Source organism: Stegodyphus dumicola, chromosome 9, assembly GCF_044657685.1.
Source record: "Stegodyphus dumicola isolate Sdum_Otavi_A_Nest chromosome 9, ASM4465768v1".
NCBI lineage: Eukaryota > Metazoa > Arthropoda > Arachnida > Araneae > Eresidae > Stegodyphus > Stegodyphus dumicola.
In genome coordinates, this window is record NC_140776.1 from 86985915 (window position 1) to 87001477 (window position 15563).

Sequence of the window (15563 nt, forward strand, 5' to 3'; positions counted from 1 at the left end):
AGTTCACACGAATTATGGTAATCTAGATAATAGCATTCGGCGTACAAAATCTGAAATTTCTTACTTATATCGTACGACGATTATTTATAAGTGATAATAAATATTTTATCATATTATTAGATTTTGTTTCGATGAAATGTTTTACGTTAGTTTTATTTTAGGGGCAAAAGGATCTTTCTTATTCCGCTCGAAAATTTGAAAGGAATTTCTTTTTTCATTAATTATTTTAATTTTCAGCTATCAGTCTTCTATTGCATGTTACAACTTCGCTCTATAAAGAACTATAATAACTATGCGCATTTTCTTATTTCTCTCATATTAATAACCTGTTCTAATGATTCAGTTTATAAAATTATTGTTTCAATGGTCATATTGCTTTCAATCGTGTAATGTTTACAGTAGCTCGTTGTTCTAACCATAACTGTGAAATCTTTATCGCGCAGGTGTTTACCATCGTTCAAATCTAATATCATATTTAATTCCTTAATGAGAATCCTTAAAATGAACTATATTTGGTAAGATTTGGAAATGAGTTTGTAATTAAACGTGAAAATAAGGCAAAAATATGTAAAAAAATTAAAGTTCTGTTACCAAACCAATCACGAATATTTGATCAAATGACAGACTCAGCCATATTGTCAGATACCTCGATATTAATTCATCTCATCATCAAAGCACTTCAATTTTAAAAGTTTCATTGTGTATTCTCTATTTATGACTGAGCTTTAAATTGAAGCGCTGAATTACTCTTCCAAGAACTTATCATCCACTGTATTAGCAAGTGTTGCGTCTCTCACGTATGTGTGAAAGTGAGCCTAGCCACAACAACAGGACCATGGGTTAAAAATTTTGTGCGAGCAAAAAAAAAAAAAAAAATCATGCGTGTGTACCTCTTTCTAAAGTTAATTTTTAACATTGCGTATAAATTGGAACTCTGATTCTTGGTGGGTAACATACGAGATGAAATCCGCTGGGTAAATTAGGGAGTTTTCAGTTTGCTGCGCTTAGAAAATGAGGTTTAAGTTTGCGATGGTAGAGTTTCGAAAGTTTTCAAGTTTAGGAACGTTACGCCAGGGTTATTCTTGTCATGCAGATAAGTAGAGTTTTATATCGTCGTATATGTGCCTAATTTATAACTTTAAACAGCATTATATTAAATGTTAAAAAAATTCCATATTTGTATTTTAATTTGTAGTAATAGACTATACTGTTTTGGAAACTGTTGCAGTCAAGGGTGAAAAGAAATAGTATCTAGCAATAAAAACATTTTAAGAGTTTTGCTCACGACAGCAAGTATTTTCACTACAACAATACTGTATTTGCCTAGGCTGGTAACTGAAAACACATAGGTCACCACTGATTAATAAACTTAACAATTGCTGACGAGTAAGCACTTAAACGTAAGCGGTATCATTTCATTGCAGTCAACAATGTCTTTTGACTTGTTTTTGACTTTTGACTTAATTTTAATGTTTTGTTAAATTGATTGCACTCCGTTATGCTATTGGTTGAAACCCCGTAGCTCGCAAGTAATCGATGGCCTTGATGTCACAAGGGTCTGACGTTCAGTGTTATCCTTCGGTTACTGTCAACAGTATGTTTCGGTTTAATTTGAACCCGTAATGCCTATAGGCTTGACAGGGAAAAAAAGAATTACAACATGCAATATTCTTTAAATTGCAAGCCATATTAATCCTGAAATAGTTTCCCAAGTAACTCAAGAGCCAATTATTTCATGTAACGTGCAATTTGAAAAGCGAGCGCTTAAAATTTGAAAATGAAAATGAAAAGATGGAATTTCCTTGGAGATCTTATAAGGTATTTCTCCCTCTTCCCTAGCGTGCCTTCGTGGTGTAACGGTAGCACGCTGGGCAGATATTCCAGAGGTCCGTGGTTCGATTCCCGGCGAAGGTGGTTGCTAATTTTTCATCTCGTCTGCTTCCAAAAATACCTAATGTCTCTACAGTGGCGCCTGAACTAAAAGGGTTGTAGATGATGATTCTCCGCACCCAGGATTTGGCGACTAAGTCCCCTAAAACCCTAGTCGCCCTTTAAAAAGGAGAGTATATAAGGTATTTCTCGCACTTCCCTAGCGTGCCTTCGTGGTGTAACGGTAGCACGCTGGGCCGGTATTCCAGAGGTCCGTGGTTCGATTCCCGTTCTAATTTTTCATCTCGTCTGCTTCCAAAAATACCTAATGTCTCTACAATCTGAGCAATGAATTTCTAAAGAAATGAAATCATCGCAAAAAAGAATACTTTTCAGCTGATGGTATTTTATTTTTAATAATGTTATTAACTTAATTTTATTGTTTTGTTAAATTGATTGCACTCCATTGTGCTATTGGTTGAAACCCCGTAGCTCACAACTTGGTATTTTATTTTTAATAAAATACTGAAAAACGTATCGAAAAGATTAGATAGGTGGAGTTTCCAGACTAATGCCTGAATAGACGAATGATTAACAAAGGAATTTACGTAAACCGCGAGAGCTTATCTCAGAGTCAACGGAAATCTATTGCATGTCGTGGTCTTTCAAAAAGTAAAGTACATTAAAGGAGACACTGGTTCCATTAACAAACAGTTTATTTAAATCTACTGTATTTCTTCAGACCAGTGACCTTACACGTTGACCATCAGTAACCATAACTCACCACTGACCAAGTTTAATTTTAGCCCAAAGGAGAATTATCTCCGAAGGCTATTAATTTCGTTTCGCCATGTTGAGTTGATTCACTATAAAAGTCTGAATCACTTTTCAAATTGTTGCCACGATATATTAGAGCCCTACATTATATTTAAAGAAATTAAATTATGAGGAATTTGCACGAATGTTTCTCGCATTGTGAAACAATCAACGGTACCTAGAGACATCAAATTTTGAATAAGATAATCTTCCTCTCGAATATGGGCATCTGGAAGTCCAAATTTGGAATCTGGAATTTGTTTTATTATCTATATAAAATTTTGTAAAAACCTTTAACGAATTTTTTGTTAACAAACTCAAAGATTTCAAAGCATTCCATTGACATTAGTATCGCGTGCATCTGCCTCAAGTACAGATATTTTATGCACGAGGTTCCTTTTTTTGTGACAGTGCTGCTGAATTGAATTTTATGGTTTAAGTGCGAATAACATGATTTTTAATAAATAAAGTTAACACTCAAAACGTTAAAAAATGCCCCTTTGGGAGTGTAATATAAAATTTGAAGGCTTTCAGATTATTCGTTTTATAATTTATTCAAACCTTACCAACTACATAGTTATGATCTGTAGGTAGATCTTCAGTGACCATTTACCAATATGTCACTAGTGTCAACAGTCTTGACGAATACTATAAATTTATCTAAATTTACCGCATCGCCCCATACTGGTAATCAAGTGACCGTCAAGTTCTAAATCAGTTGGACCATCAACCTGTAAATCAAATATAGCCAATAGCTTTCTCGGATACAAATGTATTTCCACGTAATTTTAATTTAAACTTCGTGTAAATTTATTGTTCCACTTGACAATGATAGGATACACAGCCGAGATAAGAGCGGTGGGTTAAATTTTATTACCTATCTATGAGACGACTGACCACAAATGACCTTTAATGTTAAAGCTGTGGTCCGATTAAATCTGAATTAAAATATCAATCTACATTTAATTTATCGTCTCGCATCGGTAACCTAAGGCTTAACGCCATCTGACCCTCAAACTGTATGTAACCGTTGACGAGTATTGGAGAGCTATAACTTTAACTAACATACGCTTCAGTATAATTTTAATTTAAATTTTCTGCGTTGCCCCAATGAACATTTCAACCTGTTGGTCAGCTCCGGTATCCAACATTTTTGAGTTACATAGGTATGTTATTTATATTATATGTATTTACCCACCTAAATTAATTGCGCTGCCAGAATGGATATCTGTAAATCTGACTCCAAGCGACCATTAACTCTCCGTTGACTTAGGTCACCAATGGTTAACACATTTGAATGACTGAAAATAAAGTTACCTTCGAGCTGTAGGTCTTCAGTGATGTCGAATGCTGCGACCAATAACTTTGATGGGCATTAATATGCTACGATTTAATTTTAATCTAAACTTCCAGAAAACTTCTATATATTTACTCCGTTGTTCCAAATTAGCAACATATTAGATGATCGCCAGACTTGTTGAACCTGTAGGTCCCCAATGATCAATATCATTTACCAATGCGATTAATTTTTATTGAAAAATTTACCTACGTATATTACACTACCCTCAATCAGTAGCACAGGAATTAATTTGAAGTGACCATCATTCGAGCGAAATTCTTTCCACAATTTTGATACTGAATATCCTTAGAGGAATGTTTCCAAAATGTTGAACCGTTACATAGTATGTTAAGTCCACACGGGAATATATCAGCTGCAAGCCTTAGTATGACGTGGAAGCTATCACATCCAGCAGGTGCAATTAGCACCAATGTGCCTTACCAGTGCGCGGAAACTTAAGGTGTGTTCCTTCTACACCAAGGTCAAACTCGCGGCCCACAACAAATATTGTTGCGGCCCGGCCAATATATCGGCAAATAATAATATATAATAATAAAATAACATATCGACGAAGAAAAAAATGAAATTTTTACTGCTAAGTAATTAACGATAATTTATTCAGTGTTGTTAGATTACTCACAGCGAGCTGACACACACTACTTAAATTACAAATGCGTGTGAGTAGCTTGCGTTCAGCTACCTTCGGCTTTTGGGGAACACGTGCACTCAGAACTTGTACACATCCCCCGATAGCCGAATGTGGCCGAACTCATGGTCTCAGTTTTCCAGTCATAGTTTTGTATGATATATTGGTGCATGCATGTGCGTGCATGCACTTTGCTTTATTATTAATTATTACTTAATTCATATTGTTACGAATTTCATAGTTATTTATTTATTTAGTTTTTTTTATTTAGAATTGTAATTAGATTTGCTTCATGTTGCCTTAGCAACGCAGACGACTTTTGAAAAGACAGCTGCGTTGGAAGGTTAAAAATAGAACAGCGCGTGCATTTAATACCAATAAATAAATATCTCGTAATTGCTGTTGCCATCCACAAAAATCCAGATATTTATAGATGTTTCCAGTATATTCCAGAAATTAATTATAAAGCTTATAAAAGCCGAGAACAAACAACTCATCTCAGTAGTAGCTGTAGTTCTAGCGAACTGTTTGTTTACTTAATGCTGTGATTGATTTGTAGCGATTTCGCTGTGAGATAGAATTAGCTTCTCTGTTTTGAATTGATTTTTGCTAAACGTTTGACATTTTGTGATATTGTTAGAATATTTTTGAAGAAATATTTCAGCATTTTGATTTATCTCTTGTGGAAAGAATAAATTTTTGTTAACTTTTTAACGTTAACCGTGTCTATTCCAGCCCTTTGTATTCAGTATGTCTATATCAAAACCAAGTGGTAGTAAAATTAAACGAAAAATCGCTGACGAACATAGAATATTCCAAGTAAAATAGGAATTAGAATATTTTTGCTGAGAAATAAAAGATAAAATAATCTGCTTGATATGTAATAATCTGCTTGATATGTAATAATGCTATTAATGTATCAAAGTTATATAATATTAAACGTCATTACGAACAACACAAATCGAAATATAACAATTACGAAGGATTAATGAGAGAAGAAAAGTGGAAAGAGCTCAAGTTAGGAGTGAAAAAGCAACAGTCCATGTTTAGTAAAGTATTGCAAAAAAGTGAAGCGGCGGTACATGCAAGCTACGTCTTGTCCGAGTTGATAGCTAAACATTCGAAGCCTTTTACTGACGGTGATTTCATCAAGGAATGCCTAATGAAAGCTGGAGAAATTGTTTGTCCTGGAAATGTGAAGGCTTTTCAATCAATTTCATTGTCTCGAAATACAGTTGAGGAAAGAGTTACTGATTTAGCCGCGAATTTAAGTGATCAGATCAAAGCAAAATCATCTAGTTTCGAAAGTTTCTCCATTGCCTGTGACGAGAGCACGGACATTAGTGGCAAAGCTCAATTAGCAGTGTTTCTTCGTTCTTGTGACAAGAATTTTAACATTTTTGAGGAATTACTGGAACTAATATAGATACCTGGTACTACCACAGGAGAAGATATATTTACTTGTGTTTTTGGACTTCTGAAGAAATACAATCTACCTTTGTCAAAATTAAATTCTGTAGCTACAGATGGCACTCCATCAATGACCGGGAAAAACAAGGGCTTCGTAGCATTACTAAAAAAAAAACTTAGTGAAATTCACGGTTCAAACATTCATCATATACATTGTATTATACATCAAGAAGTTCTATGCACGAAAGTAATAAATATGGAGAATGTTTTGTCATATATAAAAAAAGTTATAAATTTTATAAGATCTCCAGGTTTAAATCAGCGTCAATTCACTGCTTTCTTAAGTGAGTTAGACAGTGAATATTCGGGTTTGTCCTACTATACCGAGTTACGTTGGTTACCTTGCTCCAAGATTCTCAAACAATTCTGGGATTTGAAAGAAGAAATATGTCAGTTTTTAAAAACGAAAAATCAAGACGTAAGTTTGTTTTACGATCCAATATGTATACAAGATTTATCTTTCATGGTTGATATAACCAAACACTTAACCGATTTAAATTTATAGTTACAAGGAAAAGGTAATATCATTACGAACATGTTTGACATAATTAAAGCATTCAAATGTCAACTAGTTCTTAAAAAACAAAAATGAAAATTTCACTCACTTCCCGACGTGCAGCATGAACAAATCAAGTTTAGATGATACTTGTTCGTATCAAAAATACGCAGAAAAAATTGCAAATTTAACAATTGAATTTGAAACGAGGTTTAATGATTTTAGTTCCCTCGAAGACAATTTTTTTTTTTGTTTTTGTTTTTGTTTTCTTCGATTTTCCCAATAAGTATTAATTCAGTACCCAGCCATTTGCAAATGGAGGTGATCGAGATTCAATGCAACTCAAATTTGAAAGCAAAATTCATTGAAGCGGGCGTGCCTGAATTTAACAAATATTTACCAGCCAGGTTTGAAAATGCTCGAAAATTCGCATATGAAATTATTTCCATGTTTGGTAGCACTTATCGGTGCGAACAGTTATTTTCAGTCATGAAAGGTAATAAGTCTCCTATTAGAAACCGTATTAATGATGCTCACCTTGGGTCAGCGTTGAAAGTTATCACTGCAAACAAAATTTCTCCCGAAATAGGAAAGATAATAGCAGAGAAGAGATGTCAAGTATCAGGACGTAAACATTAAATTTTTCTTGTTCTTTTCTATATAAATATATATATATATATATGTTTATTATTGTATTATTCGAAATAAATCTACGTTTCTATGAATATTGATTTTTTTTTTTTTTTTTTTTTTTTTTTTTTTGATAAAAATGATGAAAGCGATCGAAAATGAAGCAAATGAAGTAAGTTTTTCTCCCCTTCCTGCTTTGAATTGCTCGATATTTGAAGCAGTCGTGTTGAAAGTCTGACTTCTTTGCACATCAAACAGCATAACGATAAAAAAATATTAGTCCGAAACGGAAAACAGAAGCTTTTTAATTGCTTAACTTTTAAATAATAGTTTCATTTATTTGAAATGCGCGTTCGATTCTAATTATAACCTTTTATGTGTAAATTACTTAACATGAAAAAATACTTCATTTAATGATGCACAATATATTAGAATTTATTTAACTGTTATTTCCCTTTAAGTCTCCATCTCTATACACTAAAAAGGAAGAATATTTTATCTCTTTGTATTTATTTTTGCCTCTAAACTGTTTATTTGTCTCCTAAAAGGTTTTGAGTTAATCAGAAATTATCTTGAAATTTAATAGTAGGCGCTTTCTAAAAGCGCGATTTATAAATAAATGAATAACAATTAAAAAATAATTTAAAATATTTTTATGTGCACTCAAGTTTTTATTTATTTGCGGAGAACATTGGAAATCTGAAATGTTTCCAGGTCTAATCCTTTTATTTTTCAGCTGAGCATTATGAACTAAAAAAAAAAAAAATAGGAAAAAACAGTGTTTCCTTTTTGCTTTTTGGGAGATAGATATCATCCATAAACTATATCCCATAACTGTGCTGTTTACAATACTTTATATATGACGTCAGTCTGCGCTTCGACGGATTATTAAGCTTATGACGACAAGATATATTATTCTCGATACTTTGCCGATTCCTTTTCTTCAATTTCATCTTTCCTGTACGAAATGGATAGAATACTAACCATTGTAACAACTAGCCAGACTGCGGAATAGAATATCAACCTCATATAGGCTATTAAAGTAATAAATTAAAGAAATTGTTCACTAGCATATGCAGTTTTTATTGTATAAACATATACAACTCAACGATTCATGATTTTTATGAATGTTCATAATTCAAGCATTTATTTAAAACATCGTTAAAAGAACACATTCAGCTACATGTTAAAGCCGCGAATTTACGAAGTCACTTTTTATTGAAAAATATGTTAAACGGTAGGAACGCTACGAAAAGTGAACCTTTATATAATAACTCTTTTATAAACGTCTCAAACAATATCTATCAAAGTTTATACTAATGTAAAATATCAAAAATCAACCTAGAAAATGCGTATAAATAGGAGGAATTCCGTTTCATGATTTCGACATTGTATTGAAGTTAGCGAGTATTTTATTATAAGTAAAAATACAATAATCATTGCATTAAAAGCTTTTCTCTCGAGAGAAATTCTCAAATAAACGCAAATGGAAATATAAAATATTTCCAAATTCTTTTATTAAAGCCTGCAGGATAGAAAAATTTGAAATACGTTTTCTTTAAACCAAACTAATAGCTATCCTATGCAAGATGATACTTGTGCACACGAAAGAAAAACTATCAAATTTGAAGTTTAAAACTAGGTAAACCCAAATTGTCATTGGCTTAGATAAGTCTAGAAGTTTAAATGGAAGTTAAAAATGATTCCTCTTTTTGAAGGATTAAAATTGTTTTGGGCCATTTCCTAGAAGTATTTGCATAAACGAAACAAAATAAACATCTAAGGAAAGAAAGCTTGTAGCGCTATCTGTTGAACAAAAGTGAAGTTAAAGAATTAGAAAATGAAATAAATCTTATATATCTTTGGATCCAACAGTGCTAGGAATTAAAAAATATTTAAATAAGTTGGTAGATTTTGGTGTATTGTCTCATGTAAACTTGATTCAACAACAAAAGAATGTTTGAATAATTTTATTGGAACTAAATTACCAAAACTATTTGAGGGATCTATAATACTAATCAAAAGACTATGAAAGACAGACCCATGTTTAATTAACATCAGCATAATGACATTTAGTGCTATTAAAAGTAACAAAATGCTTTCAACGATTCCAAAGTACAAGGTGAATGTTTGTAAGTGTGAAATATGATGTTTTAAGATTTCTAAACACTATTAAGTTTTTATGACTTATAAAAGTACATCAACTTGCTGTCAAGTTCATTTCAAACGATAATTCTCTTGACAAATATTCAGAAAATGTAGAGTTAAAAAGTTTTTATAAATTATCCTAATCATGTAAATCTTTATAAGAGTTATCGATGAGATATGCTATAAAGTACGTTATTAAAAATTAAAAATACCACTTGTCAAAGTATACGAATATTATTTATATGTATCTTAATTTTTTTATTTTGATAGGTAATAATGTATAATATGATTTTAAAGATAATTTAAAAATTTTCTGCCTTAAGAATTTTTACAGTTCTCAGCATTGGCAGCAGTCTACGTCAATTAGCTGATTAATATAGTACTAGAGTAAAGTTACCTGAAGCTAAAACTTGGGAACTCACAACGATTTTCGACATAATAAAGAATAGGGAATTTACTTTGACAGTAATTTGCTTTCTATATTTTTCCTTGTTAGCCCAAAGGGCCAGAAGGGCTATTAATTTCGTCTTGGCATTTTGTGGTGTTTCGCTATAAACGGCGTTTCACTTTTCAAATTCCTGCCACCAACTCGCCCTGTATTATATTTAAAGAAATTAAATAATAAAGAATCTGCATAAATGTATGTATGTTTTGCGCACTGTGAGAAAACGACGATACCTAGAGCCATCAAATTTTGAATAACGTAATGTCTTTAACCGGATACGGGCATCTAGAAGCTCAAATTTGGACTTTGTTTCATATTTTGGATATTTCATATTTTGTAAAGCATTTATGAGTTTTTGATTAAGAAATCGAACGTTTTCAAAATGAGCAATGGCAACAATGTACGGAAAAAAAATTATCTCCAGCTCGTGAGACTGTGTATCGGAAATTCTAAATATATGCTCTTTTTAATTGTTCTGTGATATTGCTGTTTAATTAAATTTTATAGTTTAAGTGCGAAGAATAAGAATATAATATTTAATAAATAAAGATAACACACAAAACGTTAAAAAGACGCACCTTTGGGCGTAATGTAAGATTTGAAAAATTTCAGATTTTTTTCAAAATTTATTCAATTAATAATTAGTTTCCTAATAATTCCTAGTTATTAGGATTCGAATGATATTCTATTCATGGAAGCAGCCCTTCAAACTCCCTAAAAAATGAATAAAATGAATGAAGGTATGAAAATCACATGCACGTTTTTACGCAAAAATACGCAGTTTTCAGAGCAATTGCTGATAAATCTGTAACATTAAAACTCTTTTTCCTTGCTTTACGACATTATTTCTTAAATAATGCATTTCATGAAATTAATTTGTCTAGAAAAACATTGGTGCAGCAATTTTAATAACCGCTGATTCTGAATACGATAAATGCACACACTCCTATTTTCATGATATATTTATTGAAACATCAATAAAAATGCCATGGCAAATGAAAGGAAAAAATGCAACTGTAATTTCTTTCATTAACAATAAGTTGAAAGTTAAAGAAATTAAGCAGTTATTCTAGCATAACATGAGAAATTAGAACGAACCACATGTATTTTAAGTCTCAGTGGAATTATGAGTTTCTCTTCCAAAGTTCATGCTCTTATTCTACGTTTAAAATGCAAAAGAAATTAAATGCTAGATCCATTTAATAGTATTTTTAATGATTTTATATTTATTATCTTCACTAGCTGTTACCAGCATGCGTTGCAATAACAGTTTTCTTTAAAGGAAAGAAATGGTTTGTGTTTTATTCTGTTATGAATTTTCTTCTTTTGGCGTATTTTGCATGTCTCAATTGGCTTGTGTCACCTGATACAAACGTTAATAATGGTTCGGGTGGTGAATTTGATTCTGGCAATTTCACTTTTTCACCTGCGCAGCACATTTCTAAAGCTTCATTCTCAAATTAGAGTACTTTGCAAATACATGCATAATTTAACTATGTTTCCAACGACCACACTTATATGAAGATTATAATCATAATTATCACCGTAATGGAATGCATCAATATTTAAATCAGCATGCAGTGGATCATGCATTGGATCGTCTGGATCTAGCAGTGGGTACTCGAACGTTTTCCAGTCTTGTTTCCCGTTGCTCGTCTGTTTCAGACAAACGAGCTTGAGCAGTGCGTACTGGAAAATTCCAGTCTTGCTTCCCATTGCTCGTCGGTTTCATACGAACGGACTGGAGCGATGTGCATTCGAACGTTTTACAGTCTGGCTTCCAGTTGCTCGTTTGTTTTGAAGCTCGTAATGACTGCTTCTTTCGTGCTTGAGGTGTAGATCGAGCAATCGATTTTCGTTTTGGTAGCATAATTGATTTCACAGAAAAAGTAATGCTTTCCGACGACTATTAAAAGTTCACTTTCGAAACGCAAATGCGTATGATGTAGTAACGGGAATGTTAATGCATGAAAAATTAGATATTTCACGCTTTGTTGAAAGATAACATACTTTAAAATATTTTAATTTGGGCAGTGGCAGAACATTTCTCTTCAATAGACGAATTTGCTTATTAAATTCGAGATAAATTAATATAATCGCGTTTTCCCTAGTGACAACACAATTTTTTTATATTACCGAGTTCTATGATTAAATTTGAACACATATATATCTTACGCTCTGCAGAGTGGCAAAGCAAAGCTTTTAAACCGCTGAGTTTTTAATCGAAAAGTCGTTAAATATATCCATATAAAGAGATATATGTATGTAAAGAGTGCGGATGCCATAGGCTAGTTTTTGATAAATCTTATGTAGACAGTGACCTTCCCCTTGCTTTGAAGGTCGAGTGTGTCAAGCTTCATAAAGCTAAGAATTAAATTGCAGATTTTTATAAACTACAAACAAACAAGCATTCATTTATATATAGATAGAGACAGATTAGAGGTTAAATATGTACTATGTTTACCTTTATTAACGATGAAATATGACTCTTAATTTTTTTATCTTCATTAGTGAGAAATATAAATTCCAAAGTTGAGCTCGAATTTTCAAAACTACAGTGACATAGAATTTCTATTACATCATCATAGGAGTTCACAAAATTTAATGCTCAAGATTAATTAAATTAAGCTTGAATAGTTATTCTTTGGAATCAACCTATATTACATGTCCAAAAAGTGTAATAATACAGCATAAGCAGTTGGAAAATTTAAGATCTTAATTTTGGCTTTACGTGATGCGAATGTTTATCTTACATTAAATTTTAAATGCATATATTCTTTCGCTAATAACATCAAATGTTGGCTTAAACCTAATTTTATTTTCAAAGGTATAAATCAAATCGTGCTGACAAATAATTCACAAAAAATTATAAAGGAATAAATCACATTGCTAAATAATAAAAGAAATCAAATTTAGACATTGAAAAATCATAAATATTTAGTTTTAATATTATTGAAAACAACATTTTGTTAAAATAATAAAATTTAATCAAAGGTACAAATATTGAGGATTTTAAAACTTAAATAAAATCAAACTACTTTATTTGAGATAAAACGAAATGTCAGTATGTGAAAATTTCATGTCATTTTTTTATATTCCTTCCTCTTCTGTATTCATTTAAAATAGCATAACTCTAAAGATGCACAAAAATAAACTAAACTCTAAATAAGATTTCAGGTTTAAGATTTAATTTTTAGTGGTTTTTAAATTTGTATTATCGTATCTAGTTAGGTGTTTCTTTTCATGATATAGAGTATTTTATTTTTGTACTTGTTACATTTATTATCCCTCTTCTATAATACTCATGATTTAAAGTCCTAATAAAATCACACTCAACCAAACTTTAGATAAATAATCTTCTTTATTTCCTAATGATTAAAACTCACATGGTTTTATTTTATTTATTCATTAACTGTAACTTTTAGTAAGGAGTAAAAATTACAGTTAATTATTTATTCATTTATTATTTACATTGCGTAGTGCTAAAATAAGAGTTGTATGTTACAGCGACAAGAAGGCTATGTTGTAATTATTTGATGTTTCTATTTATTTACGTATTATAAGTGAATAATTAGCCCAAATGGGCGCTATCCTAGAAGAGCTAGAAGTTTTTAAACGGCATTTAGCGTCAAACGGCTGTAACACTTTTCAAATTGTTGTCATCAAATTTTATCGCCCTGCATTACATTTAAAGAAAATAAATAATGAAGAATCTACATGAATGTGTATATGTTTCTCAATTGTATTGTGAAAATTGTATTGTCAATTGTATTGTGTATTGTGAAAAAACAACGGTACCTCGATTCATCAAATTTTGAATAACATAGCCTCCACCCGAACATGGGCACCTGGAAACCTAAATTTGGAATTTCGAACTTGCTATTAATGAATTTAAAAACTCAACTGTTTCAAAGCAATCAGTGGCAACAATTGTAGGAAATAAAACATTTTTACCTCCAGCGCGCGAGACAGCTTATCGGAAATTCTAAAGATATAGTGTTTTTAAACATTTTTAGCCCAGTGTGGCGTTAGCCCAAATGCTCTCGAAACGTGTATATGTCTGTAAATGAAAGAAACGCCGGTTTTGGCGTAATATAAAATCCGATCTATTTTTTATTTTAATATTATTTATTTCTTATATTCCCGTCGTTTAGAAGGAATTAAATATTATTTTTAGCCCAAATGCTCTCGAAACGTGTATATGTCTGTAAATGAAAGAAACGCCGGTTTTGGCGTAATATAAAATCCGATCTATTTTTTATTTTAATATTATTTAGTTCTTATATTCCCGTCGTTTAGAATGAATTAAAACGAATTAATATTTTTAAACAATGAAAAAAACTATATTTTTTTCGCATATGAAGAAATTTACTACGTTAAACAAATTATTTTTACATTTAAACACAACAGCATCCATAAAGAAATGTATTATCTAAATTATTTCCATAGTTATATAGCTGAAGAAGTATTATATCTGCATCAGTCATAATACAATTAAGTTGAGTACATGTTCAGTGATAGCGAAACTGACTACCAATAGCAGTTATCACAATTTACCTTTTGTAACCTGAAAACATTTGAAGTACATTCGTAAGTAAATATTGCTTCTTATATACAACTTTCGAAACGCTTTGAAGAAGTAATAAAAATTTTAGCAAAGATAGTAACAATACTTACATTTAGAAGCGCTGAAATAAACATATTTCTTACCCTTTCTTACAAATTAAACAAACGAATCTATATTTTTTGCACAAATTGGCTGTGATAAATATGACGTAAATAAGAGTTTATGTCGCAAGAACATTTAAAGTTTGTTTCATTCTACAGTTTATGTCCATCAAAAAATAAAAGAATAATTTTGTTTGATGCTTTAAAGTGACGCACCATTTTCTAAATTTTATGATCTTATTTCTTAAATAATTAATATTAACCACTGGATTTAATTACATTGTCATTTTAATAAATTAACTGAAACCATAAAATTTAATGGTCATTTTTAACATAGTAACTAAAAACAAATTAGAAGAAAGACAAAAGGGTATTTATATTGATGAAGCATATTCTTCTACTCAAGTAACTACAAAGAAATTTTTTAAATAACAAAGATATAAAATAAAATGCATTATTTTAAGTAATTGCGCATAAAGTGAATCGACTATAACTTTTAAACAACGAAGAAGAGACATATGCTAATTCAACTTTTTCGAAATAAATTTGTAGAATATTTTTACAAATTTATACGAAACAAACTCGAAGATTAAATTCTTAAAGAAAAAGACTAAAACTTACCACTTCTAAAATTCGGATGCCCTTTGCCTTCAATCTAACAATTTTATCCAAAAGTTTCAGAAGTTCAAGTTATTTCCATCTTTTAGTTCCGTTTAGAAGTAATTCTTCCCTTTGACATCTGGGACGAAAACGATCGAATCTCCGTTTCAGCGGGAAAGCGAATGGCAGGCGGTTCCTCTTCCGCGGCGGATATTTTCAGAAAACAACCACATGTTGCTTACAGCCGCCGCTAGGGTGCGTTTTCTTAGAACAAATTTATTAGTTGTGAAAAGCAATTGATTTGACTCTCAGTATTCTTGCTAATCACATTTGATATGTATCAAAATGAATCAAGATTTCCGTTTTCGGCGAGTCTGAAAAACCGAAACTTTACTTAGAAGGTTAAACCTTTTGGTAATGTTTAATAAACATACCA

At 31.3% G+C, this 15563-nt stretch overlaps 1 protein-coding gene across 1 annotated transcript in view; it reads right to left on the bottom strand.

The window, feature by feature from the left end:
• Nucleotides 1-15312, bottom strand: part of LOC118204609 (prostaglandin E2 receptor EP3 subtype-like) — a 378063-nt gene extending 362751 nt beyond the window's left edge. The window contains exon 1 of the mRNA XM_085823723.1: nt 15149-15312. The gene's annotated coding sequence lies outside the window, so the exon portion shown is untranslated. The remainder of the gene's footprint in view (nt 1-15148) is intronic.
• Nucleotides 15313-15563: the final 251 nt, after the last annotated feature.